At 36.8% G+C, this 27945-nt stretch overlaps 1 protein-coding gene across 3 annotated transcripts in view; it reads right to left on the bottom strand.

Annotated features, from left to right (window-relative positions):
* Cntnap5c (contactin associated protein-like 5C) overlaps positions 1 to 27945 on the bottom strand; it is a 1032620-nt gene that overhangs the window by 945327 nt on the left and 59348 nt on the right.

The raw sequence follows: 27945 nt of genomic DNA, 5'->3' as shown, positions 1-27945 counted from the left end.
GTGATTCCAATAAGCTTTGTACTTCTCGGAATTGACATCATACAGCAATGGAGAAAAACAAGCAACTCATTATAATTTATGCATATTTGTTATACTGATTGTTTCAGTGTTGAGGGAGTTAACATTGACTGTCAGTTTAACAATTACTATGGAAACACACAACTAGGTGTGAGTACATGCAAATGTGCCTGCATGCATATGTATGTATGAGTGTGTGAGTTTGTGTGTGTGTGTGTGTGTGTGTGTGTGTGTGTGTGTGTGTACGTGTGTCTGAGATAACTTAGGTATGTGAGTGGAATCATTCCATAGACAGGAACCCAATAAACAGGTGAATGTGAGCTGAGCACCAACCTTCATTTCCTCCTGCTTCCCGACTGCAGATGCAATGGGACCTATCATCTCAGCTCCTGTTTTCATGACTTCCCAGCCATGGTAGCTAGATTGTAGCCTCTTAATTTGTAGAGCCAAAAAAGCCATTTCTCTCTTAAAATGCTCTTGTCTGGTATTTGCTCACAGTGACAGAAAATGTAACTAGCACAACATTTGAATGTCTACTCGGGCTGCCATATAGCACTGGGTACTGAAGGAAGTGGTTATATATGATGATAATGGTTAACTACTAAAGAAGGTAAAACTATACAATGTCTATAAAAACCACACCAAAATGAAAGTATAAATGTTTAAATGAATATGTGGTTACCATGTATTGTACAGAGTGATTAGAGGATCCTAGCACCAAAAGGAATATTCCCAAGTGTAGGATAATTCTATATAGATAGGATGACCAGAGTTTCTGCCTGGCACTGCAAATTTTGTTATTTAAAAAATTAAGACAATAATTTTGTTTATTTCACTTTCAAATGTTAGGTGTTCAGCCATTGATAGTCCAAAGGCAATTTCTAGGTGAAAAATAATACTTGTGGATCGAAAGAGGGGATAAATAGGTGTGGCTTGTAGGAACTGGGAACAGTGTGTGTGTGTGTGTGTGTGTGTGTGTGTGTGTGTGTGTGTGTGTGTGTGTGAGATTGTTAAGAGTTAAATGGGCTCAGAGACTTGATAGTGCACAATTCCATTTGAGAATAAAAAGCCCAAAGTAGAAAAAGCGAGTCATATTTTATTTTTCTTCCTTTTCATTCATGTCATCATTAATACTCTAAATTCAGCCAAATTTACCACACAAAGAGACATGCAATCAGGCATGTACCCATGTGGGAGCACCTGCGCACACACATATAAACGTGAACACACATCCATCCATCCACCACACACCTATATGCTCACATACTGCAATAGCATAGTTACTGGCCTACAATTTGGAAAGTTGACAATTAATATAAAAAGAATATAAGGTCTCAGGCCATAATTTAAAGGCCAAAAGGCTATTTTTCTGTGCATGTAATTCCCTGTGTCTAATTCATTGCTTTCTAGATTAAGGACATTGGCAGACAGTATTTTGGTATGCAAGGAAGGTAAGCTAGTAGCTGCCCTCTCTCACAATGTCACAAAGGGAGATAAAGAGATCTGAAAAGCAAACATTTTTTTAACTGCAACTAAAGGTTTCCAAATATTTATTAGGTAATTGCTGAAGCTTTTTATCTTAAGGTACACCTTTATTGTACTTATTCTAATATGTGTGATGAATAAGATGCATACATGGTGCTTTAAACAAGCAATGCATTGTTTTTAAGTATATATTGATTCAGAGAATAAGCAAATACATGAAAATAATTTTGAAAATGCTATAAATTATTCTCGGCTGTCCCTTTGTGTGTGTGTGTGTGTGTGTGTGTGTGTGTGTGTGTGTGAGTGTGTGTGTGTCTGTTTGTGTGTTGTGTGTAATGTGTATTTATGAATGAGTGTACATGTGTGTATATAGGAGCCTCTTTATGGATGTATGGACATAGAGCCCAGAAGCAGATGTATGAGTGTTTCTTCAGACCCTCTTCACTTTACATTTTGAGAATGTATCTCACTGAAGCTGGGGCTAATAGATGCAGCTAAACTACCCAGTCAGTGAGTTCCAAGGACCCTCCTCCCTCTGTCTCACCACTGCTAAGGTTACAGACCAGTGCTATCATACCTGGCTTTTATATGTATTTAGGAATCATCATTCAGGTCCTCATGTTTGAACAATAGTACTTTATTAATCAATCATTTTACAACTCTCTTTTGTTTTCTTGTAAACTGATAAACATTCCTCTATTCAATTTTCTCTTAATCAATACTGTGAATATTATTGTCCCACTTTAAGGATGTAGATGAAGATCTGCAAACAGTGCTTCCATTCACATAATTCTCCATCAGACCTAGCCTGGGACAAAAGATAGCCTTCAAGCCCACAGTTCTAATTAGTTTTTAGTGGCTTCAAATATTAAATGTTTAAATTATTCAATTCAGGAAATCACCAGCTTTGAGTGACAGTTCTGCTTTTATTTATTCTATTTAATCTACTTAATGTGGTAAAGACTTATAGAAAGATATACAGACCTTGGGAGAAAAAAATAATTCATTGACAATTTAATCAGCCTTATAGCAGCTGCATCTGAACAGACATTTCTACAGTACTCTTATTCCTACATACAATCTATAGCCAGTTAAAGATTACTAGGTCAGATAGAGAAATTTATTTAGTAGTATAACCAATAGTGAGCAGTCCAAACTCCTATGAGCAACAAAAAATGGAAATAGAAAGGAACCAGAAGAGGATCAGACTTCTCACTAGAAAAGATAGGATTTTGGGGGTGAATGTGATCACATCACTAAATGTAAAAAATGCAAACTAGTAAGACATTTAAAAATAAAATCTTGTCATTTTAATCTAAGTATTGTTGGAGAAGTTAACTTTTGTAAGCATCGTTATTTGCTTTGGCTTCTCAGTGTTCTGTTTTTTTCATGTACCAAATATAAAAGGTATAGTCAGCAACTTGAAGGTGTTATGGAAGTGTCACAGAATGTACATGATTTGCATCACAGTTCTGTCTCTCCAGCATTTTCCTTCTTTCTTCCTCAACTTATGCTTTGGCTCCTAGAATCTGAAAAGCTTCAAAGTTTCTTGTAAAATTGAAAGAAGATTGTATTCACAAAAGATGTAGGGGGAAAGTGGGATATGGAAAAATTTGTTCTCTTATCTGGAGATATTTCAGATTGACTTTTACCTAGAGAATTGCCAATTCCATAGGAATGCGAACTTTCGACTTCGGGTGACAAATACAAACAGTTTCACCCAAATCATTCAATATGAAAACACTAAAGGGGTTGAGGATTTAGCTCAGTGGTAGAGCACTTGCCTAGCAAGCGCAAGGCCCTGGGTTCAGTCCCTGGCTCTGAAAAAAAAAACACTAAAAATACGCAAGAGCTGTTAGGACTTCAAATATAACTTTGTTTGACAGCCTGCCTAAATTTCATGATATAATTAGTAATATCATTTCCCTGGACTGATGGTTATCCCTCATATCACAGGTATTTTATTTCTGGATGTCTAAATGTAGCTGACTGTGGGTTCTGGCATTGTTCCTTTTGAAACAATTAATAAGAGTTTTCAAGGAATAAAACACCAGCAGGAAGAATTAAGATCAGCGTAACTTTGGATCACCAACTATTTCTACTATAATAAATTCACAGCCATTTAGTATCTCCTTTTCTTTTCATAAATTTGCTGACATGAAACCTCCAGCAGAAAGCTCATCAAAGAACTAAAGAAAAATAAATGAACACACAAATACTAATTATTATAATTAATGACAATAATAGAGCCGTGCATTTCTTTTGTACTGTTCACAGCAGTCATTTTTCCAAATGTGACATTATTTAACATCTTTAATTAGTGTTAAATGTTACCTTGTGTGATACCATCTATAGCTCAGATGATTTTTCCAAGAATAGAGAGAACAACATGGGTTGCTTTTTGGGAAAGTGTTCATGTCTCCAATCAGTATGTAAAAGTGGAATACAACAGTAAACTCAGGAAAGGATTCAGAAAGGGGAAGCAATAAGTTCCTTAATTCATTTCCTATAACACAGCTCTTGAGGTAAAATAGCTCATCATTTTCCCATCTGTACACTAATCTAATGCAGAGTTTGACCACAAAAACATGCATTTAACCTCCCTAACTCCCTTCATTGATGATACTGGAAGCCACACATAAGCAATAATTGTGTTGACCGGGCAGGCAACTTCACTCCTGCAGATCAATTGCCTCGGCTAAACTGACTTTGATGAAACCAAAATATTGAAAAATGACAATGGTTCTGAAATATTTAAGGAAAAACAAATCCAACGTGGAATGCAAGCAAGAAAAGATATGTACCCATGGGCAGACAGGCCAGATGAGGAGAGAGCGGTGGGCTTTCCCAGTTTCCCTTCTGGAAATGACTATTCCATCCTCCATCCCCCTGTTTCTATGGGGGTATTCCCCCACTCACCTACTTCTGCCTCCTCACCCTGCAATTTTTTTACATTTAGCCTCTCGTCCCATTGATGTCCTGAAAGGCCATCCTCTGCTAAATATGCAGCTAGAGACATGGGTCCCTCCATGTGTACTTTTGCTTGATGGTATAGTCCCAGGGAGTTCTGGGGTGTCTGGTTGGTTGATATTGTTGTCCATCCTATGGGTTGCAAAATCCTTCACCTTCTTCAGCCCTTTCTCTAACTCCTCCAATGGAGTCCCCGTGCTCAGTCTGATGGTTAGCTGCAAGCATCATCTGAATCAGTAAGGCTCTAGCAGAGCTTCTCCAAAGACATCCAGATCGGGCTCTTCTCAGCCAGTACTTCTTGGCCTCTGGAATAGTGTCTGGGATTGGTAATGTATATGGGATGGATTCCCAGGTTGGGGAGACTATGGATGGTCTTTTCTTTACTTTGTTCCACACTGTCTCCATATTTCATCTCGTGAGTATTTGGTTTTCCGTTCTAAGGAGGACTGAGACATCCACACTTGGTCTTCCTTCTTCTTGAGTTTCTTTTAAAATTACTTTTCAATTGTTGTGAGAATAAAAATGACCTAGGTAACTTATAAAATGATGTATTTAATTTGAGGCTCATGAGTTACAGTCCATGAGCATGGTGCTGAAGAAACAGATGAGAACTCTTATCTTGTGCCACATGCACAAGGCAGAAAAAGCTAACTAGAGAGGATGTCTTATTTTAAAACCTCAGATTCCATTTCAACTGAAACATATCCTCCAGCAAAGCCACATTTCCAATACTCCCTCAAGAGTTCATTAAGTAGGAATGAATACTTCACATATATGAAACTGTGAGGGCCCTTCCATTCCAATGATCATCCAAAGCTAGGATGACAGTGAATTTCTTGATTGATCAATTCATCATACAGAGGAATCAGTATGTGATCTTATTATTTTACTGTATTAGTTTTCTTACTGTGATAAGATTCTATTTTGGAGAATGGAGGGTTTTTTTTGTATTTTTTTTTTTTTTACATTACAGAGGTATAGAGTTGATGAGGGGAAGATATGACAACAACAATATGAAGTGCTTGTCAGGTATCAGAGTGATCTCATTTCATCCATACATGGAGAATTAAGAGCATTCAAGAGGTGGGACTCAGCTATCAAACCTCAAAGCATGCATTCCAGGGGCATACTTCCTTCAGCATGTTTCTCAGAAAAGCAAATCCGACAGTGTGTAGTGGTAATGATGAGATGATTGCATATATTCATATGGGTGTGAGCATATGTATGTATATGATTATGCCTGAAGAGGCCAATGCCTTTTTTATTGTTTCTATTTTGTTTTCTGTGACAAGATGTGTCGCTAAACTTATAACTCCATCTTGCTAGCCTGTCTGTCCAATGAGTTTCAGAGATCTGCCTATAGTTTATCCACCCAGGTCTGGAGTTCCCTCTGTGCCAACCCTTTTTACATGGATTTATCATCATTGCATTGCAGGCAGATTGCCAGATGAGTCATTTACCTATTCTAAGTGCTGTCATCTTATGAAAGAAGAAAATATTTGGAAAACAGACTGAAGCAAGGGCAGTTGAATAGCCAGGAATTTCCATCGGGTCATACAAAATAACAGATGCTATATGTGTTTACATTCTGTAGCTATCTATATTTCTCCATTGTAAAATTAATATCTTCAATCCTAGACAGTCTGTAACTTCATAAGAATTCAGTTTCTCATTCAGGGTAGGGTGAGTGAAATAATGTATTACATGTTTCTCACTGGTAAAATTACTTAGCCACATCAGATAGTATGATAGTATGTATGCATTTCTTTTATTTTCTTTCCTATTTACCTCTCTCACATGCTCTTTTTTTTAGTCTCTTTCTCTATACCCTTCTCCTTCCTTCTTCATCCTCATTTAGCACTTCTTCCCTATCCCCCTTTTCAACTCCTTCCTTCCTTCCTTCCTTTCTTCCTTCCTTCTTCCTTTACTTGCTTCTATCCTTCCTTCTATCCTTTATGTTTCTTCTCTTTAGAAAGAGTATCTTCTTTAGTAGCTCAGGGTGACCTTGAATGTTCACATTTCTTTGACACATTCCAAACAATTGTATTACAGACACTTGTTATCACTCTTAACTTTGGATACTTTTGATTTTTTATAATTAGAATTGTTTGTGATATATACTTCCATTTTATCTATTATTTAGAAATTCTGTCTCTAGTTTTCCAAGAATAATTGTACAGACCTGAATTTTTTTCCTTTTTACCCATATATTCATGGGCAAAAATTGCCAAATGTTTTAATTTTCTCTATGTCTCCTTTAGTCATTTATGTTTGATTTCTCTAACATTTTTGCCACAGTATCCTCCCTCAGGCTTTGTGACACTGTCCTTGCCCCTGTTCTACAGAGGCTCTGAGAGGTAATCATTGAGTAGTTAGAGAAAATCAGGCTGTGTTTCTATAGCAAGTCCTTTTCAAGTTTATTGTTAAACTTCATGTCTACGTTTATATCATGATAATTCTGTCTGTTACTTTCCTTAGGCCTTAATACATATAGTGGCTTGTATTCTGTCTTCATTCCAGTTTCTCTTACTTGACCCTAGAGAAGACTATTCTGGTAGCCCAGGATACTCCACAGAAAAATATGTCAGATGCTATGTAGAGCACCTTATCAGGAAGATTTTTCTGCCTTCAAATTATAACACATTTCAGAGTCACATTCTTTCAGAGAATTGATCAAGGTTTTGCTCAACATTTCCTTACTGATTAGGCTCTATCCTGTTGAAAAGAGCAGCAGTTCTCCCCATGATTTGTTTTATTTATTTATTTTTTTATTTTGTTGTTTGCTTTTCCATTATAGGTTTCTCCTGTATAGTCTGTGGCTTTGGTTGAAGCAAATGAAGCTCTGCATTCAGATTATCATAAACTGTTATTATACAGAATGGTGCCATTCACATATAATTTGACCAATAAGATTATTTTGACTGAAAACTACTTATTTGGACAGAATGAAAATTCCATTCTCATTCATAAGAGTAGAAATGATTAGGTTAAGAGTGAGCAATAATTCCAGCCAATCTCACTCAAGGTCCAGTGCATTACAGAGGACAAGGAAGCACACAAACCTTGAAATTACTGTTCAAAAAGAAAAGTGAAAACCAAAAAATCACAGAAGGCATAAACACTTTCCTATTCTGAGCTTATGTAAACCAGGAGAAAATGTGACAAGATGAGCATTTGAAAGTGAGCCAGGGAAGTTCCCTTTTCTGGGCAATCAAGAGTAGATGCCTGGTTTCCACAAGCCCAATAGCTAAAATATTTTCAGAGGACATTTGTGTCCCTTGAGGAGTTTCAGACTCAATTTCTATCAGTGTTCTAGAAAAATGCCTTACAACTTTCTTTGCTTTCTTTACTGTACATGCATCATGAAACTATTATCATGTTGGAATATGGTATATGTGATGATCTAAATCTGTGTCTTGAGGATTGTCATTCATATTTGAGTATATAATAAACAATATCTTACTTCCTTTGATTACAAAGATATGCTTCAGTATTGATGTAACTATGTGGGTTATGATAGATATGTGATTATCCACAGACATTCCTAATGCATACAAAGTATTTAAAAACTATTTCCTTTTCTTCATACCCTGTGTCATCCAACTGCAGCCAGGCAACAACAAAAGTCCCATAGCAAACAGCTTGCATTATGAAGTATGAATGATGTATGTCTCCTTGACCTCTCACTAAACTTAGTACTCTACAGGGCTTTCTGTTACTCTTCTCTCAGAAGCCCAATATTCCCACAGCTGATCCAGTCAGGCTGCTTTGCAAATAAATCAGCTTATCAGCATAGCACATTCCAAGGGAAGACAACCTCATTATTTTTGAGTCCACTTAGATGACCCTCCATTCTACACAGTGACAGATGTGTTCACGGAGATGGGTAGGCCTTGTCACTTCTTCCATGTTAAACACTGGCTATATTATCTAGATAAACTGAAATCCAAAGCAAGACTTGTGCTTTGTGGCTCTGAAGTTTTCAAAATAGTGATTCAAGGATATTTGTGTGTTATATATTCTCTGTGGGTATTCATGTACAGAGTAACATATACATATGATCTATGCAAATTAGTGATTAGATACATGGCATATTCTCAACTCTATGTTATCACTATTTCAATCTTCGTCATACTTTCATTAAAGGATTGGAAAAACAACTTTTGAGACACTGTTTTATGCAAGCAAAGTGGCTTCTAAATTCCTACATATCCAGTCTTGACATTAAACATCTAATTCTCCTGTCATTCCCTCTTGAATGTCAAGATAATAGGCATGCAAAATGATGCTCTGTTTATGTGACATGGGAGCAACCTTAAGATTGTGTTCTTCTAAGCCAGAACTCTACCAAAAGAGCTTTATTTCCTGGTTTGAACAGAAATTTTTAATAAAAAAATGCAAATTGATTACAAACAACAACAACAAAAACATCACAGACTGATAATTCACGAGTATGATCATATTTCAATATCCATCCACTCCTGCACTATCTGAATTAGTTATCTTGCACCTGACTTAGAATCACATTTAGCATCTACTGTTTTACTGTGTTTTATGTTTGAATGCAGAGGAGGGGAGATCACCAAGGGTATGTGAGAAGAAGAGACAAAGAATGGAAATCACTGCTCCTTACCAAGCCATTTTTTATTTGAAATATTAGAAAACTCAGTACTCATTAAGTTGGTTCTTCACACAGCTTGGATATTGGTTTCCTTCATCTTTCACATTAATTTCTGATCTGAAATCATTTTGAGAGTTTAGACTTCAGCATATCTTGCTATAAATTAAAATAAGGATGATGAATGTGAGAAAGGGTCAGAAAGAAGATGAATTGGTGTCATGAAAGTGTTTATGCCAGCATCAGTGAGTCATTGGTGTTGGTCTTTGGCGTTGCCATTTCTCCTTACAGCTGTCCTTCTGGTTGTGTATTAGTCATTTTGTAACTTCTCAAAAGTTTTCAATAATTCACATCAATTTTGGAGGCTAGACTGAGAATAAAATGATTTGGGGTTACAAGGGGAGAACAATGCCATCATTCCCTTAGGTAATAAGAAGAAAGTTGAAGTCTGCTCATGTGTATCAGAGCTTAGGTAACGTTGGGCTCTTTGGTAACATCTATTTCTCTCACTGTTATCAAGAATGGATCTGAGCTGAGCTGCTGCTGGAGAATATGAAAGCATCCAACAACACATGGAAGAAGCCAGTTCAGATTGTCCTATAGCTTGGGGCTCTTCAAATAAATTCTAAAGACCTGAGTTGGAACCCCAAGAACAACATGATCATTTTCTTACCGTAATTAATGCTCTATGGCATATACAGTCTTCTCTGTTTATCTGTCTTTGTCTCTCACATACACATATATATTTATACAAACATGCATACATAATACACACACACACAAACACACGCAAACAAGCACGCACACACACACACACACACACACACACAAACAAGCAGGATAACTTGTATAACACACAAAATAAATAAAACATAATAAGAAAGAAGCCAGTTTAAAAAACAGACTGTATCTGTATCTGTCACTCAAGATACTTAAAGAAAAAAAAAAGTAAGAGGATGCATGAGATAAATGTCATGATAGCATATACAGAAAATCTATGGGTTATGAAAATGACCACTGGAACAGATGTCTTCTAAAGTTACCAGTTCTCTTGCATTCTTACAATGCTTCAACTTTTACATAAAATGTTTCTATTTTTATTAATAAGAATATACTCCTGTTATAATTATTTGTCATTCAACACACAGACTGGAAAACTTCATTGGGTGCCATTCAAATTCAGACCTAAGCATATATATCAAAAGGGGCTGAAAAATTCATCTGCCATACCTATCACTATGCTAGGCAGAAAGGACCTGCAGAAAGGACCCTTTTGCTTATCTGCAGTCACAGCTACTGCATCCCTTTCCAGTTTTCAGTCTAAGATATGTTCTGCACACAAGCCTTTTCCATAGTGGGAGCCCAAATGTCTTAGACATCCAAATGTACCCCAAATCTTCAAGAGTTTTTCTCCTTTTGTGTTTTATGTTGCTCCTTATGGCCTTTCCCAAGCTATGTATGAAACTTGCCCAAATTCCATAGCATTATTTAATATTTGCCAGACAGATAATAAGAGACATCTGAACAAGGGCTTGCTTAAGTGCTGCATCCAGTGCTGTTGATGCTGCATGCATTGTTCATATAGCACCTCCCCCAAAAAATCACATTTTGATTATACAGTCATTTTTCAGTCCCTTCATTTACCATACAATTCAGAAATCATGGGTGATCAGAGGAGACACACTTATGAATCAATAATGACCTTTGGCTCTTCACCCTCTCTGTGTCCTTTGCTCCTCTCTCTGGTGTGCATGACCTCAAGCAAGGGACTTTTTGAAGATCAGATGAAGGAATAGATTTAAATGATCTCTTAATGGTAAATACACCTAATAAACAGAGACATTGAATCTTGGAAAACAGTCTTTGAGTAGAATATTTAGCAATCAGAGAGACCTACTTTTGAGTGTCAAAGTATGTGAGTGACCTTTCAGAACAATAGAAACTCTCATATCTCTAGTTTCAGTGACTTTAAACTGAGGATAATATGGTTTCAGTAGGTAAAATGCCTGATAAACAACCAGAAGGACTACAGTTCAGATACCCCATTCAATGCAAAATGCGGAACATAGTTACAAATGCCTGTTATTCCAGTGCTTGATGGTGGGGAGGGAGAGAAGGAAGTGATCCTTGAAATTCATTTGTCAGTGATTCAAACCTAACTGAAGTTTCCAGTTTAGTAATTCTGTTTCAAAAATTGAGGTGGAAATCCTTTGAAGAACCACACTTGTTGATCTCTGGCCTCAACATATATAGACACATACACACGAAAAAGTATATAAATCATAGACATAAAACACACACTCATGTGTACACACAAATCAAAAGTGCAGGAATCTGCTGTCAGGACAGTAACCTTACCCAAGTCTCTCCTCCAACAGCCATTCAGTAATCTTTTCCCTTTTGTCCATTGTTGCTTTGCTTGTGAATACCACCATTCTGTTTACCTTTCTAGAAGGTGAGCTCTGCTGCCTGCTTGGGACTAAGATCCTGAGATAAAGATCTGCTTTATTGTTCTACCTTCCCCCTGGGGCTAAACACTCATGTATATGCAGATGAACTTGACTCCTCCATAAGGATAAGCCTGAGAGTGAAATGTCCACTCTGCATTTGAATAAGAGATTATGATGCTAATTAGACAGGAAAACTAACCAAATGGGGTTGTGAAAGAAAGAAGTGGGATAGACAGGGTAAAGAAGTGACCTAAGGAGATGGATTACTCAGTCAAAAGTTGCCCAGTCAAGCACAAGTAATTGAGTTTCATCCTTACAACCCACGTATAAAAGCTGAATATGATTAAGGCTTCTCTTCTTAAGGGCCCAAGTTTTTTTCCCAAAACAACATAGTGACTCACAGTTATCTCTAACTGCAGTACCATGATATTCAGTTCCTTTGTCTGGACTCTTTATACACTTCAAGTACACATGCAGTACATAGAGAAATTACATGTAGGCAAACACAAACACACAACCACCCACACAGTACAAACACATATTTCTACTGCCTTCTCTTTACAGTAAAAATGTAAAAACCAATATAAAGGATCTTAAGTATATAGCACATCTCCTTAATGCAGCTAGGAAAAGACAGTTACCAAAATATTTTATGTGAACATTAACAGAACTTGGGACTCAAGACAGGGAACAATGTTTGGTTCCTTAGTTTTTCTGATTGTTGCTGTGATTCAAAATTATGACCAAAGTAAATAAGAGGAAAGAATTTATTTTTTAAAGCGCATAATTTAAGCTTATAGTTCCCTGTAGGAACTAACTATAGGAGCTAGAGAAACAGTCCCCAATATATTCACAAAGGGCAGAGACCAGTGTATGACTGTGCTCAGCGTGTGTGCTCAGCATGTGTGTGTATGTGTGTGTGTGTGTGTGTGTGTGTGTGTGTGTGTGTGTGTGTGTTTATTTTTATTTTTCTCTCTTTTATGGTTTATTCTTCTGATAGGGAATGATGCCACCCTCAGTAGGCAGATCTTTTAACAGAATCAAGTGACTCCTTCATAGACATGCCCAGAGGTCAGTCTAATCAAGATCATTAAAAATAAATAATCACTTCCCAGGGCATATTAGATTTTGTCAGGTTTGTAAAACTACCTATCATATTTAGTCATTAATTTCTGCTTGTTAACATGCATGAAGATTTAAGCTCAATTCTCACCATCAATGTAAAACTGCTATAGGTGATATGTGTCTGTAATCCTTGTGTTGTTCAAGTGGAAACAGGAAGATCCCTGGGAATTACTGTCCTGCTGGTCTGGCAGAATGGACTAACTTCAAGTTTATAGAGGGTGTTTATGAGTATGCACATGGCACATTTTATTTGGAATATATGAGGAGATAGATTGAATAAGTTCATATACCTTACTTTTTCATTCTCTTCTTACTCCTTTGAATAAGAGGCAGAGTCTGTCTGAATGTAAGACCACAATTCTGAATATTTGCAAGTAAGGTCAGTATTCATGTTTTGATCCAGCAAACTTGCTTCCAGGATTTTTTACATGTATTCAAATATATGCATAATATCATGTGTGCAAAGACACTTGTTGAACTCTTACTTGCTGTTCATTTATTCGTTCATTTGTTCAATTATTTATTTACTGAGCTGCGTAGCTTTATTTGTATGTATACGTACGTACAGATGTGCATGTATACCACAGAGTTCAGTGTTGACTTTTGTTCCCCAGACCCTGTTAATCTTAGATTGGTAGAAGGGTTTCTACCTGATAGGCGTCCCACAAATTAGGCTAATCTGACTGACTAACATGGATGGGGCAGCTCTCTATCTTACCAGTACTAGGATTACAATCAGTACCATCATATCCAAATTTTACCTAGGAATTGAATGTGGGTTTTGTTGTTTATATACCCACTATTTTTTTTTTACTGAGATATCTCTAGCCAATTCTATTTTAATAGTAGTAATCAGTGAAAATCTACATTCCCATTAGTTGAAAATAGATTAGAGGAAATTATGATATACCCAAACAGTTTGATATCTTGCATTTTTAAAGGAAATTACAGTTTTCATTTACTGATCGAAAGGATTTCTTAGACATGTTCTAATGTGGGAAAAAAATCAGTTCAATCAGTTTAAGTATACACAGTATATGTGTACTGAAAGACGAGTTCCCTTTGTATTTGTATAAAAATGCAGAGCATTCCTGAATGGCACAGAGTGACCCAGAAAGTGGGTGTACAGTTTGTTTGAGAATAAAGATCTATAGTAACTAATCTGTATTTTTCTCACTTCTAAGTATGTATGTGTGGTTTATGTGTAGATTTCTGCTTGTTTCTATGTATACAGGTGAGTGGATAGTCATTCAAATGTGTGTACAGGCCCAAGGTTGATGAGGAAAAGTTTCCAATACTTTGTATATCTTATTCTTTGAATCAGACTCCCTTAAAACCAGAAATTGCTCATTTGTCTAGTCTCTGAAATCCATTGCTTGCTTCCAAAGGATGCAAGAAGAGCTGGGCTGGCAAAGTCATGTGATATTTACCTAGGTTCTAGGTCTTAATATCATTGTCTCCTGGCTTGCACCGCACCTGCTTTGATTGCTGAGCCATCTCCCCAAGCTTTAGGAGACTTTTAAATACAATTAAGGATCTTTTTCTGTATTAATCATCACAAAGTAATAAAATTTCAAAACAACCTTATTACATGTTCCAAGCTATAAAAAATATGAAATTTCTGTCCTTTTGTAGGAAGAAGAAATGGGTTGGATATGGGGCCAGGTCTTTCGCATGGGCACTGAGTCTCATGATGCTATCCTATACATCAAGTCAGAGCTTGCCCACACCATGGTTTCAACCCACAATGAAGTTATGGCCAGCAAAGTAAACAGGTCCTAGAATACTACGATCCTTTTCATAAATATGACTACATCTTGTAGCAAATAGTGTTTACATTTATATCTCCATAAATGCATCTTGCACATCAAACATGAACAACTTGCATGTGCGCGCACACACACACACACACACACACACACACACACACACACACACCGACAAACACATGTGGAATATTCTTGATTATAACAGTCATTCTTCTCCGAGTTCCATTTCCTTAGTGTGGTGCTCGACACAGTAATGCAGCCTTCAATTCCTGTGTTTGTAGCATTCTCATTCTACAGGAGCCTGGACTTTAGATTTGAGTTATACCAAACATACCTTTAGTGTCAAATTAGCGCTCTCTCTCTCTCTCTCTCTCTCTCTCTCTCTCTCTCTCTCTTTCTCTCTCTCTCTCTCTCTCTTTCTTTCTCTTTCTGTGTGTGTATTGTTTTAGCATTCGTGTATTTTTTTTTTTTGTATTTGAATGATGTGTGTCTGGAGTTTGGAGGATAGACATGGATGTTAGTTCTTGACTGCTCTTCACTGTGTGTAAGGCCCCGTGTCCTATTGTGTATAGTAGGGTAACTGGCCAGTGAATTTCCAGGAGTTTGTGCCTGTGAATTTTCATGAATCTTTACTAGAATAACTCCAAGGTTACAGATATGAGCTACCATACCTCAGTTCTTGTGCATTCTAGATATTGAAACTCTAGTACTCCAGCTTAAATTGCCAGGGATCTACTATCTCTATTGTCTCCATAGCACTTGTCTCGGGTTCAGGAAGGCAGTGGTGCATAGATCTTTTCCAATTTACTATAAACATTCTTGTGAGGTAAATAACATATTTTAGTGAATACTAGGTGTGTGGTCTGAAATATTGGGGAGATGAATGTGTTTCTCAGGACAGATTGTCACTAGGAGTAGAAAGAAATCCCAGGTTCAGATAGATTATCACTAAGAATAGGAAAAGATTACAGGGTACCAATGGAGAGAACCAATTTGCTCAGACGCAGATCTTAAATCAGGGATGAAGACATTGGCCTAGGTTCTCAATAGAAATAATAGGGAACCAGACTGAGCATAGCTTTCTAATCTGCATCTACAACTTTACTTAGTTGTGTTTCTCTGGGGCAAAGAGTCATTATACTCCCTATACCACTATGTAAAATCAAACCATTTTAGCTTGCTTAGAGAGAGGTCAAAAAGCCAAAGAATGGGGCTTGTGACTTCTGGCCTCTTGCTCTTTTCATCTTCAAAGTCTGCCAGAGTCCATGGTATAATTGTCCCCTGAGGATAATTTACATTTCTTACTGCAACATTCAGCAATTTTAGTTGGGAGTTTCTTTATCTACTTCACAGAACAATTTACTTATGTATTTTTAAATTTCTTTAAAAAGTGGCCCCAGGGATTCCATTAGATCCTATGTAGTGCCCTTAATATCTGCAAAGCAAAGCTGAAAGTTCACTTCCTTCTTCCATATTTTTTGTTTTCTCAATATTTAATTCTGACATAGCAGTAATAAAGAGATTTGAAAGTGCAGTGTTGGGAAAATTTTCAGTTCACAAGGAGGTCATTTATAAGAATGTTCTATTTAACATCTGCAGTGGGTATAAAAGGGTTTTTGCTTCCAAGACTACAGAGTACAGAAACGCCAATATGACATTAGTGTCAGGCAGGATGATACAATTGTAGACCGATGCTAAACTGATAGTCCACATTAATTAGAATACAAGTCTTAGAAAATAAGCATCATCAGATAGATAGATAGAGAGAGAGAGAAAGAGAGAGACCTTAAGTAAATGACTAACCCACTCCCTGCCTGCACCCAGAACTGAATCAGTCCCACAGTTCACTGTACCCAAATCCCATGGGGGAGAGAGCTGGACTCTTAGAACTGTGGACAATCCTGAGAGCTCAGGGGAGACCAGCACTTCTGCTCACATTCCTGGCCCAAGAGGAACCTGCCTAGTGCCCTCTAGGGAGAAGTCAGAGTCAGGACCCTCCCGATTTCTGCCTCAGTCCAGAGCTGAAAGCCAATCATCAGCACTGATGACACAACTGAGGTAAGAGTAATGCTGCTCCAAGTGAGCAGCCTGGATGTCACACAAACCCAGGAGCACCATTCTGTTCCAAGAACAGGCTGAAAGAAAACAGGCCTACAGGCATGCTGACAGGCTTAGAAAAGGGTCAAGCCACTGAAAGAGTCAACAGGACAAGCTACCACTAGAGACAATTTGATGGCCAGAGGCAAGCACAGGAACCTAAGCAGCAGAAATCAAGACTATTTATCAATATCACGGTGCAGTTTTCCCACCAAAGAAAACACTGGATATTCAATCACCTGGGGAAAACAAGATTTGGATTTAAAATCACCACTCATGATGATAAAGGAATTTAAGGAAAGTCCCTTAAAGAAACACAGGACAACACAGGTAAACAAGAAGTCCTTAAAGAGGAAACACAAAAATCCCTTGAAGGGTTACAGGAAAACACTACCAAACAGGTGAAGGAATTGAACAAAACCATCCAGGATTTAAAAATGGAAATAGAATCAATAAAGAAATCACTAAGGGAGACAACTTTGGAGATACAAAACCTAGAAAAGAGATCAGGACTCATAGATGCAAGCATCACAAACAGAGTACAGGAGGTAGAAGAAAGAATTTTAAGGGCAGAAGTTACTATAGAAAACACTGACACACCAGTCAAAGATAATGTAAAATTCAAAAAAGTCCCTAACCCCAAACACGCAGGAAATCCATGACACAATGAGAATATCAAAACTAAGGATAATAGGTATAGAAGAGAGTGAAGACTTCGAATTTAAGGCACTAGAAATATTTTCAGCAAAATTATAGAAGAAAACTACCCTAACCTAAAGAAAGAAATGCTCATGAATATACAAGAAGCCTACAAAACTCCAAGTAGACTGGACCAGAAAAGAAATTCTACCCATCCCACAATAGTCAAAACACCAAAAGCACAAAACAAAGAAAGAATATTAAAAGCAGTCAGGGGAAAAGGTCAAGTAACATATAAAGGCGAGCTATCAGAATTAGACCAGCCTTCTCAATAGAGACTATGAAATCTAGAAGATCCTGGACAAATGTCCTACAGAACCTAAGAGACAAAGGCCAGCCCAGGCTACTGAATCAGGCAAAACCCTTAGTTAATATAGATGGAAAAACCAAGATATTACATGACAAAGCCAAATTTACACAGTTTCTTTCCACAAATACAGCCACACAACATGTAATAGATGGAAAACTACAACACAAGGAGATAATCTACATCCTAGAAAAAGCAAGGAAATAATCTCCTTGCAATGAACCAAAAGAAGAGAGCCACACACATATAATTACACCTCTAACAACAAAAATAACAGGAAACAACAATCACTAGTCCTTAATATGTCTTAAAAACAATGGTTTCAATTCCCCAATGAAAAGACATAGACTAACAGACTGGATACACAAAGAGGACCCAGCAATTTGCTGGATACAGGAAACACAATTAAGTGACAAAGACAGATACTACCTCAGACTAAAAGACTGGAAAACAATTTTTGAAGCAAATGGTCCCAAGAAACAACCTGGAGTAGATATTCTCATAACCAATAAAATCCACTTTCAACCAATTACTTTGAAAAAAAGATAAGGAAGGAGATTTGTTATTCATCAAAGGTGATCCATCGATACTGAATATCTATGCTCCAAATGCAAGGGTACTTACATTCATAAAAGAAAACTTACTAAAGCTCAAAGCACATATTGAATGTCACACAATAATAGTGGGTGATTTCAACATCTCACTTTCATCAACGGACAGATCATAGAAACAGACAATAAGCCAAGACATAGAGAAACTATCAAAAGTAATGAACCAAGTGGATTTAAGAAATATTCATAAAATATTTCATTATTAAAAAAAGGAAAAAAAAGAAAAAAAGAAAGAAGGATAAAGAAAGAATATACCTGCTCTTCATCCTCTTATGGTACCTTATCCAAAATTGACCATATAATCTATCACTAAACAGGCCTCAACAGATACAAGAAGATGGAAATAATCCCATGCATCCTATCAGATCACCACAAAATAAAGCTGGTCTTCAATAATAACAACAAAATCGAGAGAAAGCCCACATATATGTGGAAGTTCAACAATGCTCTTCTCAATTATAAGTTGTTCAAGGAAGAAATAAGAAAGAAATTAATGACTTTGTAGAATTTAATGAAAATGAAGGCACAACCTACCTAAACTTATTGGACACAATGAAAGAAGTGCTAAGAGGAAAACTCATGACTCTGAGTGAAAAAAACAAAACAACAACAAAAAACAAAAACAAAAACAAACCAGAGACACCCATTAGCAGTATGATAGAACACCTAAAAGCTCTTGAAAAAAATGAAGCAAATACACCCAAGAGGAGGAGACAGCAGGAAATAATAAAACTTAGTTCTGAGGTCAACAAAATAGAATCAAAAGAACCATACAAAGAATCAATAAAACCAGGGGCTGTTTCTTTGAGAAAATCAACAAGATAGATAAACCCTTAGCCAGACTAACCAAAGAGCACAGAGAGTGTATCAAAATTAAAAAAAAAATAAGAAATGAAAAAGAAGACAAAACAACATAATCTCAGGAAATAAAAAAAAATCATCAGATCCTGCTATAAAAGCCTATATTCAAAAAACTGGAAAATCTGGAGGAAATAGACAATTTTCAGGATCAGATAAACCATCTAAACAATCCTATAACTCCTAAAGAAGAAGAAGTAGTTATTAAAAGTCTCCCAACCAAAAAGAGCCCAGATCCAGATGGGTTTAATGCAGAATTCTATCAGATCTTCATAGAAGACCTCATAACAATACTGTCCAAACTATTCTACAAAACAGAAAGAAAAGGAGCACTTCCCAATTAATTCTACAAAGCCACAATTACACTTATACCTAAACCTTACAAAGATCCAACAAAGAAAGAAATTCAGACCAATTCCCCTTATAAAGATCAACACAAACACACTTAATAAAATTCTCACAAACTGAATCCAAGAACGCATCAAAACAATCAGCTATTATGAACAAGTAGACTTCATCCCAGGGATGCAGAGACGATTCAATATACAGAAATCCATTAACATAATCCATTGTGTAAACAAACACAAAGTAAAAAAAAAACACAACTTCATTACATATTGCGAAAGCATTTGACAAAATTCAACACACCTTCATGTAAAAGTTTTGAAAGGTCAGGAATTCAAGGCCCTTACCTAAACATAGTAAAAGCCAAATACAGCAAACCAGTAGCTAACATTAAACTAAATGGAGAGAAACTTGAAAAATCCCACTAAAATCAAAGACTAGAAAAGATTGCCCACTCTCTCCCCACTTATTCAATATAGTACTTGAAATCCTAGCCAGGGCAACCAGACAATAAAAGAAAGAAAAAAGGGATACAAACTGGAAAGGAAGAAGTCAAATTATCACTATTTGAAGATTATATGATAGTATAGATAATTGACCCCAATAGTTCCACCAGAGAACCTTGATAAACAACTTCAGCAAAGTGTCAGGGTATAAAATTCAAACAAATCAGTAGCCTTCCTGCACTCAAAGGATAAACAGGCTGAGACAGAAATTAGGGAAATGACACCCTTCACAATTGTCACAAATAACAAAAAAAAAAAAATACCTTGATGTGACTCTAACCAAACAAGTGAAAGATTTATATGACAAGAACGTCAAGTCTTTGAAGAAAGAAATTTAAGATCTTAGAAGATGAAAAGACCTTACATGCTCATGGATTAGCAGCATTAATATAGTAAAAAAAAAAATCATCATTTTCCCAAAAGCATTATACAGATTCAATGAAATCCCAATTCAAAATTACAACTCAATTCTTCGTAGTGTTAGAAAGAGCAATTTTCAAATTCATTTGGAATCACAAATACCCAGGATAGTGAAAACTATCCTCAACAATATAGGAACTTCTGGGAGAATCATCATCAGTGACCTCAAGCAGTATTACAGAGCAATAGTGATTAAAAACTGCATGGTATTTGTACAGAGACAGGTAGGTAGATCAATAGAATAATTGAATTGAAGACTGAGAAATGAACCCACACAGCTATGGCCACTTGATCTTTGACAAAGGAGCCAAAACCATCCAATGGAAAAAAAGACTCAACAAATGATTTTGGTTCAGGTGTAGGTCAACCTGTAGAAGAATGAAAATTGACTCATTCATATCACCCTGTATAAAGATTAAGTCCAAATGAATCAAGGAAAAGATAGGTGAGGGAGGTGGGTACCGGGGGTGGTTGGGGAGGGGGAACACCGTCATAGAAGAAGGGGGAGGGGTTGGGATAGTGGGCTTATGGACAGGAAACCAGGAAAGGGGATAAGGTTTGAAATATAAATAAAAACTACTTCAATTTTTTTTTTTAAGTAAATGGGTCTGGAGAGATGGCTCAGAGTTTAGGAGCAATGACTGTTCTTCCAGAGGTCCTGAGTTCAATTCCCAGCAAACACATTGCTTACAACCATCTGTAATGGTATCAGATGCCCTCTTCTGGTGTATCTGAAGACAGCTACAGTATACTCAAGCACATAAGATAATTAAATAAATCTTTCAAAAAGCAAACGACTAATATGGTACAGCACCTAACCAGTTACATTTATGCCAAATTTCACTTCTGTGTGAGTATTGTTGTCAAAACCTCTGGGAATTTGTGTGTATGGGTTGGATACAGATAAACACATTATATAGATGAATTATATAGTGTTTTGCCTAAGCCTTTGGAATACATTCAATAAGTAGAGAGAACAATTTTTTTACCTAGATTTACTTTTTAGCCTCTATACTAACACAGCATGGTATGGTACAGGGAATCCACAGTAGTGCTTGGGATTCAGCCTTTGCCTTTGTGCAATTTTAATATCTGTATTGCGTGAACATGTGTAGAATCTGTATGTTTGTCTCTCTGTGTCTTGATTGCTAGGCTTGCATGCTCCTAGGATCAAACTCCGGATCACAAACTAGTAGGAAATATATTTGAAATCTCTTTCAACAGTTTCCTTGCTTTTTCTTCTTTTTCTTTTGGGTGCTTGCAATGACTATGACTCTTTTGCTGTTTTCTAACTCTGGTGCTCCAGCTTGACATGACCAGGTATTGACATCTGAGTAGAGGACAGCAACAAACATGAAAACGTTGAAAGGTTGCTGCTATAGGTGTAAGATCATATCAGAGAATCCAGGTATGCGTTTGAAGTCTTCCTTAGTACATTGTTCCTCCATAGCTGCAGTCATTACTAGACAGCACTTCAGTCATGAATTCAAGCCCCTTATTCAATGTCTCAATATTTCAATAAAACACACAGACAGGTATTGGAAAGAAAGCTCAATGTATAAAACTTTTACCATGCATGCACGGAGAGCAGAACCCAAGTAAAAGCCAGATGGAGTAATGAAAATCTGGAATTCCAGTGTTTCATGGTGAGATGGGACGAAAAGAGAGGAGCACATTCAATACCCTAATGTGCTGGATTGTCTGTCATATAGAAAATGTCAAACAAGTTAGAGAATGAACACCAAGAGATACCCCCTCACTTTAATTTTCAACTTATTTGAGCCTGAAATCATCTGAGAGGAAAACCTTAATTGGAGAGTTGCCTAATGAGGATTAGCGAATGTGTATGGTAGGGGTGGGTATTGATTGTTAAGTGATATAGGAAGCCTGAGAACACTATGGACAACAATCTTACTAGAGAGGAGTTCTTTTTCCATAGAAGAAATCAATCTGTGTCTAGGAATGCCTACAAGACATTTAACAAGCATCATGCTCTATGGTTCCTGCAGTACATCTTTGACTGTGTTTGGAGGCAATGCTGTGTAGACTAGTAATCATTTCTGAACTCATGTTCCCTTCTGAATTCCTATTTTAGTACTCGCAAGTAAAAACCATGATTTCAGTTGGATGCCAAATAAAGCTTTTTCTTGGCAAAGTTGCTTTTGGTGAGCACAGAAATGCAACTTTAATATTGTTTGACTTTTTTAAACCTATTCTGCCATACTCATGTCATATCCATATATAAATAAACATATCTCACAAGTTAGAAAATCCTATAAAATTCCTAACATTCATTTAAATACTCTTTATACTAAGTATTGTAACTAATAAAGTAGAAGTTCATTTGAAAAATTGATATGCTACATAGGGAATGTATAACAGAGTGAGAAAAAGAGGGGAGAAATGAAGAGAAAGCATGTTGAGAATAGAGGTAACATTTCATGTAGTAGTTTTTTTCTTTTGTTTTTGTTTTTGTTTTTACAAGTTTATCCATTGAGGAATAGAATGACACTGGTCAACTCTAAACTTGTGATGTCCCAGCTTAGAACTACAAGCATTGTGAGTACAATCATGCATCTCACTATTGAGATCTATTTTCTGAAGATTTCTAATATGAAATTCATATATTGTTAGTTCACAGATACATTACCTGAAGAAATTTAGGTGAGCTATCTAATTTCTCATCACAATTTCACCAGTCAAATGAGCATGAGTGTGTATTTATGAGAACAGAATACTTACATTCAGGAAAGCAGTGAAAACCAATGAAGCTTGTGACTGTTGATTAAGGGCATTAGCAGTCATTTTCACAATACTAGGTATCATTATACTAAATCATCTAGGAATATTTTTCCCCAATATAGTGATCTTGCTGTTGCTGAGATCTGTGGGGCATGTTACTTTGTAATTCAGGTACTGGTGATAAGAAGTGGGGAGTGGCTGATGTATACCAAGATACCATTTCATTAAAATTTTCCTCACTCTCTCAAAGAATGCAAATTATAAAACAAGAATCATTATTCTCTCTACCTCTCTGCCTCTCTTTCTTTCTGTTCCCCCATTCTTTGTCTCTTTGTCTTTCATGGACACTGCAAATTAAACCCAGTTATTTCTCTTCTGTTTCACTTTATATTTCTCTTTTCTTCCTTGTTTAGGTCTCTCTCCCTTTCTCTCTCTCACTGTCTCTATCTTTGTATCTCTGCTTCCTGGGTACTAGAAATTGAACCTCACTATCTCTGCCTCGCCACCTCTCTTGGATAAGGCAGGCTTTCATCTCTGCCTGTTCTCTTCATTTATCTGTTCATTGACATACCTCTCTGTCTCTTTACCTGTATCTGTCTGTCCTGGCTTGCCTTGCTCTGTCCCTCTCTAGCATGTTAAAGAATGCACCCATACCTTAAACAAGAACATTCCATGCTCTTCTACTGAGCTAAATGAAACTCTATGTACAGTGTCTTTAGATTCTTCTGAGTGGTGCCTCAAAAAAGTCAGTCATTTTACTCTAGAAGAAAAATTCATTAGCTATGCATTATCATTCCTAAAGATTTGTTAACTGGAGAGGTAACCCAGACAGGAAATTATTTTCCATTTAGGTGTATAAGGAAATGAACTGATCATTAATGTCCATGTAGAAGTCAAGAACAGTGGGACAACCTTGTAAACCCAGTAGTGGGAAGGCATTAAGAGGAGGATGGCTGGACTTTGTTAGCCAGCCAGCCTGGCCTACTTAGTGAGCCCCAAGCCTTAATGTGTTACCCTGGCTTAGAAATCGAGGTAAGGGACTATTGAGACGAAATGACCATCTTTGACATTTTACCCCTACATGTATAAAAGCACACAAAAACATACACACACAATTTATTTTTTCATTTACACCAGCTATTCTAATCAATCAGTTTTCTTTGCTACATTGTACCTAACGCACTTACAGCCAATCATGGCTTCCTTTTTTAGTCTACTTGGGAAATTCATAATTCAGTGTTTTTCTATACCAAACTATATATGTTATCCATTAGTTTGCTATTAGCCAAAAGTACATGGGAGAGTGCTCATTCTTACTATTAGTTCTTTCCCCCAGGTTTCAGTACTTTCTGCATATTTCTATATTGACTTCTGAACCCTGAGGTTCTGATATCAATGACATAAAACACAGAGATTATGGTGAGTTGAAAAGCATGTTGTTATCAAGCTGGCATACAGAAGCAATACTGTGCCTACTGATAAAGTGATACTTCACAATGTTTTCCCTCTCTTATGCCTACATAGAGAGACTAGCAAGAGCCAGGGAGTAAGCACATAAGAAGGTCTGTGGTATTTTGCTTTTGTTATCGTTTTTGGTGGTGGTGGTGGTGGTGGTGGTGGTGGTGCTGCTGCTGCTGCTGCTGCTGCTGGTGGTGGTGGTATGTGTGTATGTATGTATGTGCTCCTGTGTGTATTTTGCATGCACTTGCATTCATATGGAGTCATGAGTCTTCCTTGATTATTCTTCATATGTTAAAATAGGGTCTTTGAATTGAACTCATAGCAAACCTATTCAGCAGTTCAACGAGCCAGTTCACCCTGGGGATCTTGTCTTTTTGTGCTAGGGTTGTGTACACTTACCTATACTTATCTAGCACTTACATGTGTTGGTATTTCCAACTACAGTCTTTCACTTTGGTTGCAATCACTTAATGCACTGATCCATATCATAGCCATGAAGAATAAGAGCTTCAAAAATGAACATTTGAAAAATTATATGTTAACTATGGCTATATTCTGCTTTTCACTAACTTCATTTAATGTGTTTTACTGTTTAATGTGCCTATGTGAGTGCACACCTCCTAAAATAAAAGGGATCATACATACTGAAATAAATACAATCTGTGAGAATCATGGGATTTGGGCATTGTCAGATATCTTAACCCTAATAAGTACAGAACTGTAGCTGTCTTCAGTTTAAACACAGCCCTCCTAAAAAACTAAATTCCAAAAATCTGCACCTTAGAGTAAATGTTATTGATCATAGAACACTCCTACTGAAACAAGATTAGTCTTCCAAGATCCCACCTCTTAGCTAGCCCACCCTTTGCAGTAGTGAGCAAGGATAAATCTGCCCTGACCTAAGTGAAAACTGGCCACATGAAGATTTTTTTCTGACCATTACCTACATTCACATATACACCCAAACATACTGATGTATAGGTATCTGCATCAAACACGCGCAAAAATAAGTAAAACAAAATCAAAATTAAAATAAAAATTAATTATAATAAAGTGTATTAGAACTATTTGTTGAATACTTGGTACATATTGTCTATTCTGTGGGCATTATATGTTTACTGCTCCTCACCATGAATTGGTCAGTAACTATTCTGAAGGATCAGAAAAGTGAAGGCATTGTTTTAAGTATTATAACACTGAACACAAATAATATTTATTTTTTCTTTATTTTTATCAAAATCTTTGGTAATTTTAAAAACTAGTAAAATGGATAAAGGCCAAATTCACCTTCCCTTGCTTCCTCTCATTCCTATGATGGAGAAGAACTTTGTTTAGTGGACATCTTGGACTGAAAGTATATAGTGACAATAGAACATAGTATGTAATGTGTAGAAACTTATTTAGGATAGCAATTAGTTTTAAATACAGTATTACGTAGATAGATATAGAATAATGGATTTTTCAACATAGAAAGATGGCTTAGCATGTTATACCTCCTGCCATACAAGATTTTCAGCATGAATTTGACTTCAGAACCTACTTCAAAAGACAGATGTGGTGGCATGCACCAATAATATGAACAGTAATGAGGGAGGTAGGAGCCAGAATAGGATAATCATGTAGAAATTTAGGAACAAGCTACCCTGGAGTATGCCACACTGTGACGGAAAGTATAGAGGAGTCACTGCCTTAATGAGGTGGAAAGTGAGAAACACTATAGAAATTTATTTCCTGACATATCCATGTACACCATGGCACAAGCATGATAGCTTCATATTCATCACCACACAAGCACAAAATAAATCTTATTTTAAATAGTATATTCCAATGCAGCCTTCTCTGATGGTGTGGACTATCATGTAGCCAGAAAATACTGCAGCTTCTAGTGTATTATAACTTATGAATTAAAAAAAAGTGAACACAATGGAAAGAGCCTGTAAGTTCCATGCTTCTGTGAAAGTTGGATTTCTTATGCTCTAACTCCTCCTTGTTCTAACCTAAACCCACTTGTCACTGAAATTGTGCTGGGGAAAATTATGCTTTTCATTGTGAAGGACCTAAGGTCAAATTGCACATAATCTAAAGATGGTAATGAGAGACTTAGTATATCCACATGGATGGATATTTGATAGGTTTAAGGAGAGACAAGTTATATTTTGAAGTGAGTACAGGCTGTTCAAATGACGTGCTGAAGTCCAATCTCCACTATGCCACTGCCTGAATATGTTGGGAAAATAAATACAAAATATTAGTAATGTCTTTATTCTTTATTTATTACATATCCCTTGGTAATTTATTGGGTTAATATAATGTATATAGATCATTTTACTGGCCTAGCATCCTCCAACTTCTGTGATGGAAAAGAAATTTACTCACCATGCATTTTGGGCATAAGGGTATATAAGGCAGTCAGAGAGCTTGGCAGATGGGTAAGTAAGGATAGTATTTGCCTTGCAAGCATAAAGGCCTCAATTAAATATCCAGAACCACACAAAATTCAGCAAAGTAGCCTGTGTTTCCAAGTCTAGAAGTAGTGAGGTGGGAAGTAGAGGTAGGAAGATCTCTTGAATCTCTCTGACCAGATACACTAGTTCCAGGACAACAAAAGACCCAGACTCAACCACAATGCCTGAGACACCTGAGGAACATCACTCAAGGTTGTCCTATGACTTAAACACAGGCATACACACACACAGATACACATACACAAACACACAAACACACACACATACCACACACACACACACACACACACACACGCTGCAGAATCAAATATGCTATTAGCAACATTAAATAACACAAATGATCAACAGGGTCTGTATACACCTAAATTGGGAAAATTGAACAAAATCTTATGGAAGTTTTTTTCCTATAGGAGGAACTATGTCCATGAGAGACAGAGGGAGAGACTGTAGGCATGGAGGGTGGAGACAAATAGGAAAGGAGGAAGAACCTCTTTGCTATCAATTTTTATAAATACCATGCAGACTGACTGTGATGTTATCTCATGACATGGAGCCAATCTGTGTGCATTGACCTAAAATGCTCTCCCCAACTATTGGTCATATGTTAAAATCCTGTTGCCTAATATAAACCTATTGAAAGAGTACTTAACTTTGAAGCGATATCACCTGGCTAGCACCCATATTCAGTGGTTTCCAATCACTGATAAGTCCAGGTCTAGAGAATCTGATGCCCTTTTCTGGATACTGTAGGTACTCACACAGGTAGTACATATAACATAGTCATAAATTGTCTTAGTTATTTTATATTACTGAAAAAAAGTACTCTACCAGAGTAACACATATGTAGTTTGCTGGGAGCCTGCTTACAATTTTAGAGAATTTTTCCATAACCATCATAGCCAGGAGCCTAGCAGCAGGCAGGCATGGTGATCGACCTGAAGTTGAGAGATTACATTTAAAGATAACAATCTTAAAACAGAGAGAGGGAACCAAATAGAA

The sequence above is a fragment of the Rattus norvegicus genome, chromosome 13, assembly GCF_036323735.1.
Source record: "Rattus norvegicus strain BN/NHsdMcwi chromosome 13, GRCr8, whole genome shotgun sequence".
Taxonomy (NCBI): Eukaryota; Metazoa; Chordata; class Mammalia; order Rodentia; family Muridae; genus Rattus; species Rattus norvegicus.
The sequence above is the reverse complement of the archived record's forward strand: the minus strand, read 5'-3'. Positions and strand labels throughout refer to the sequence as shown.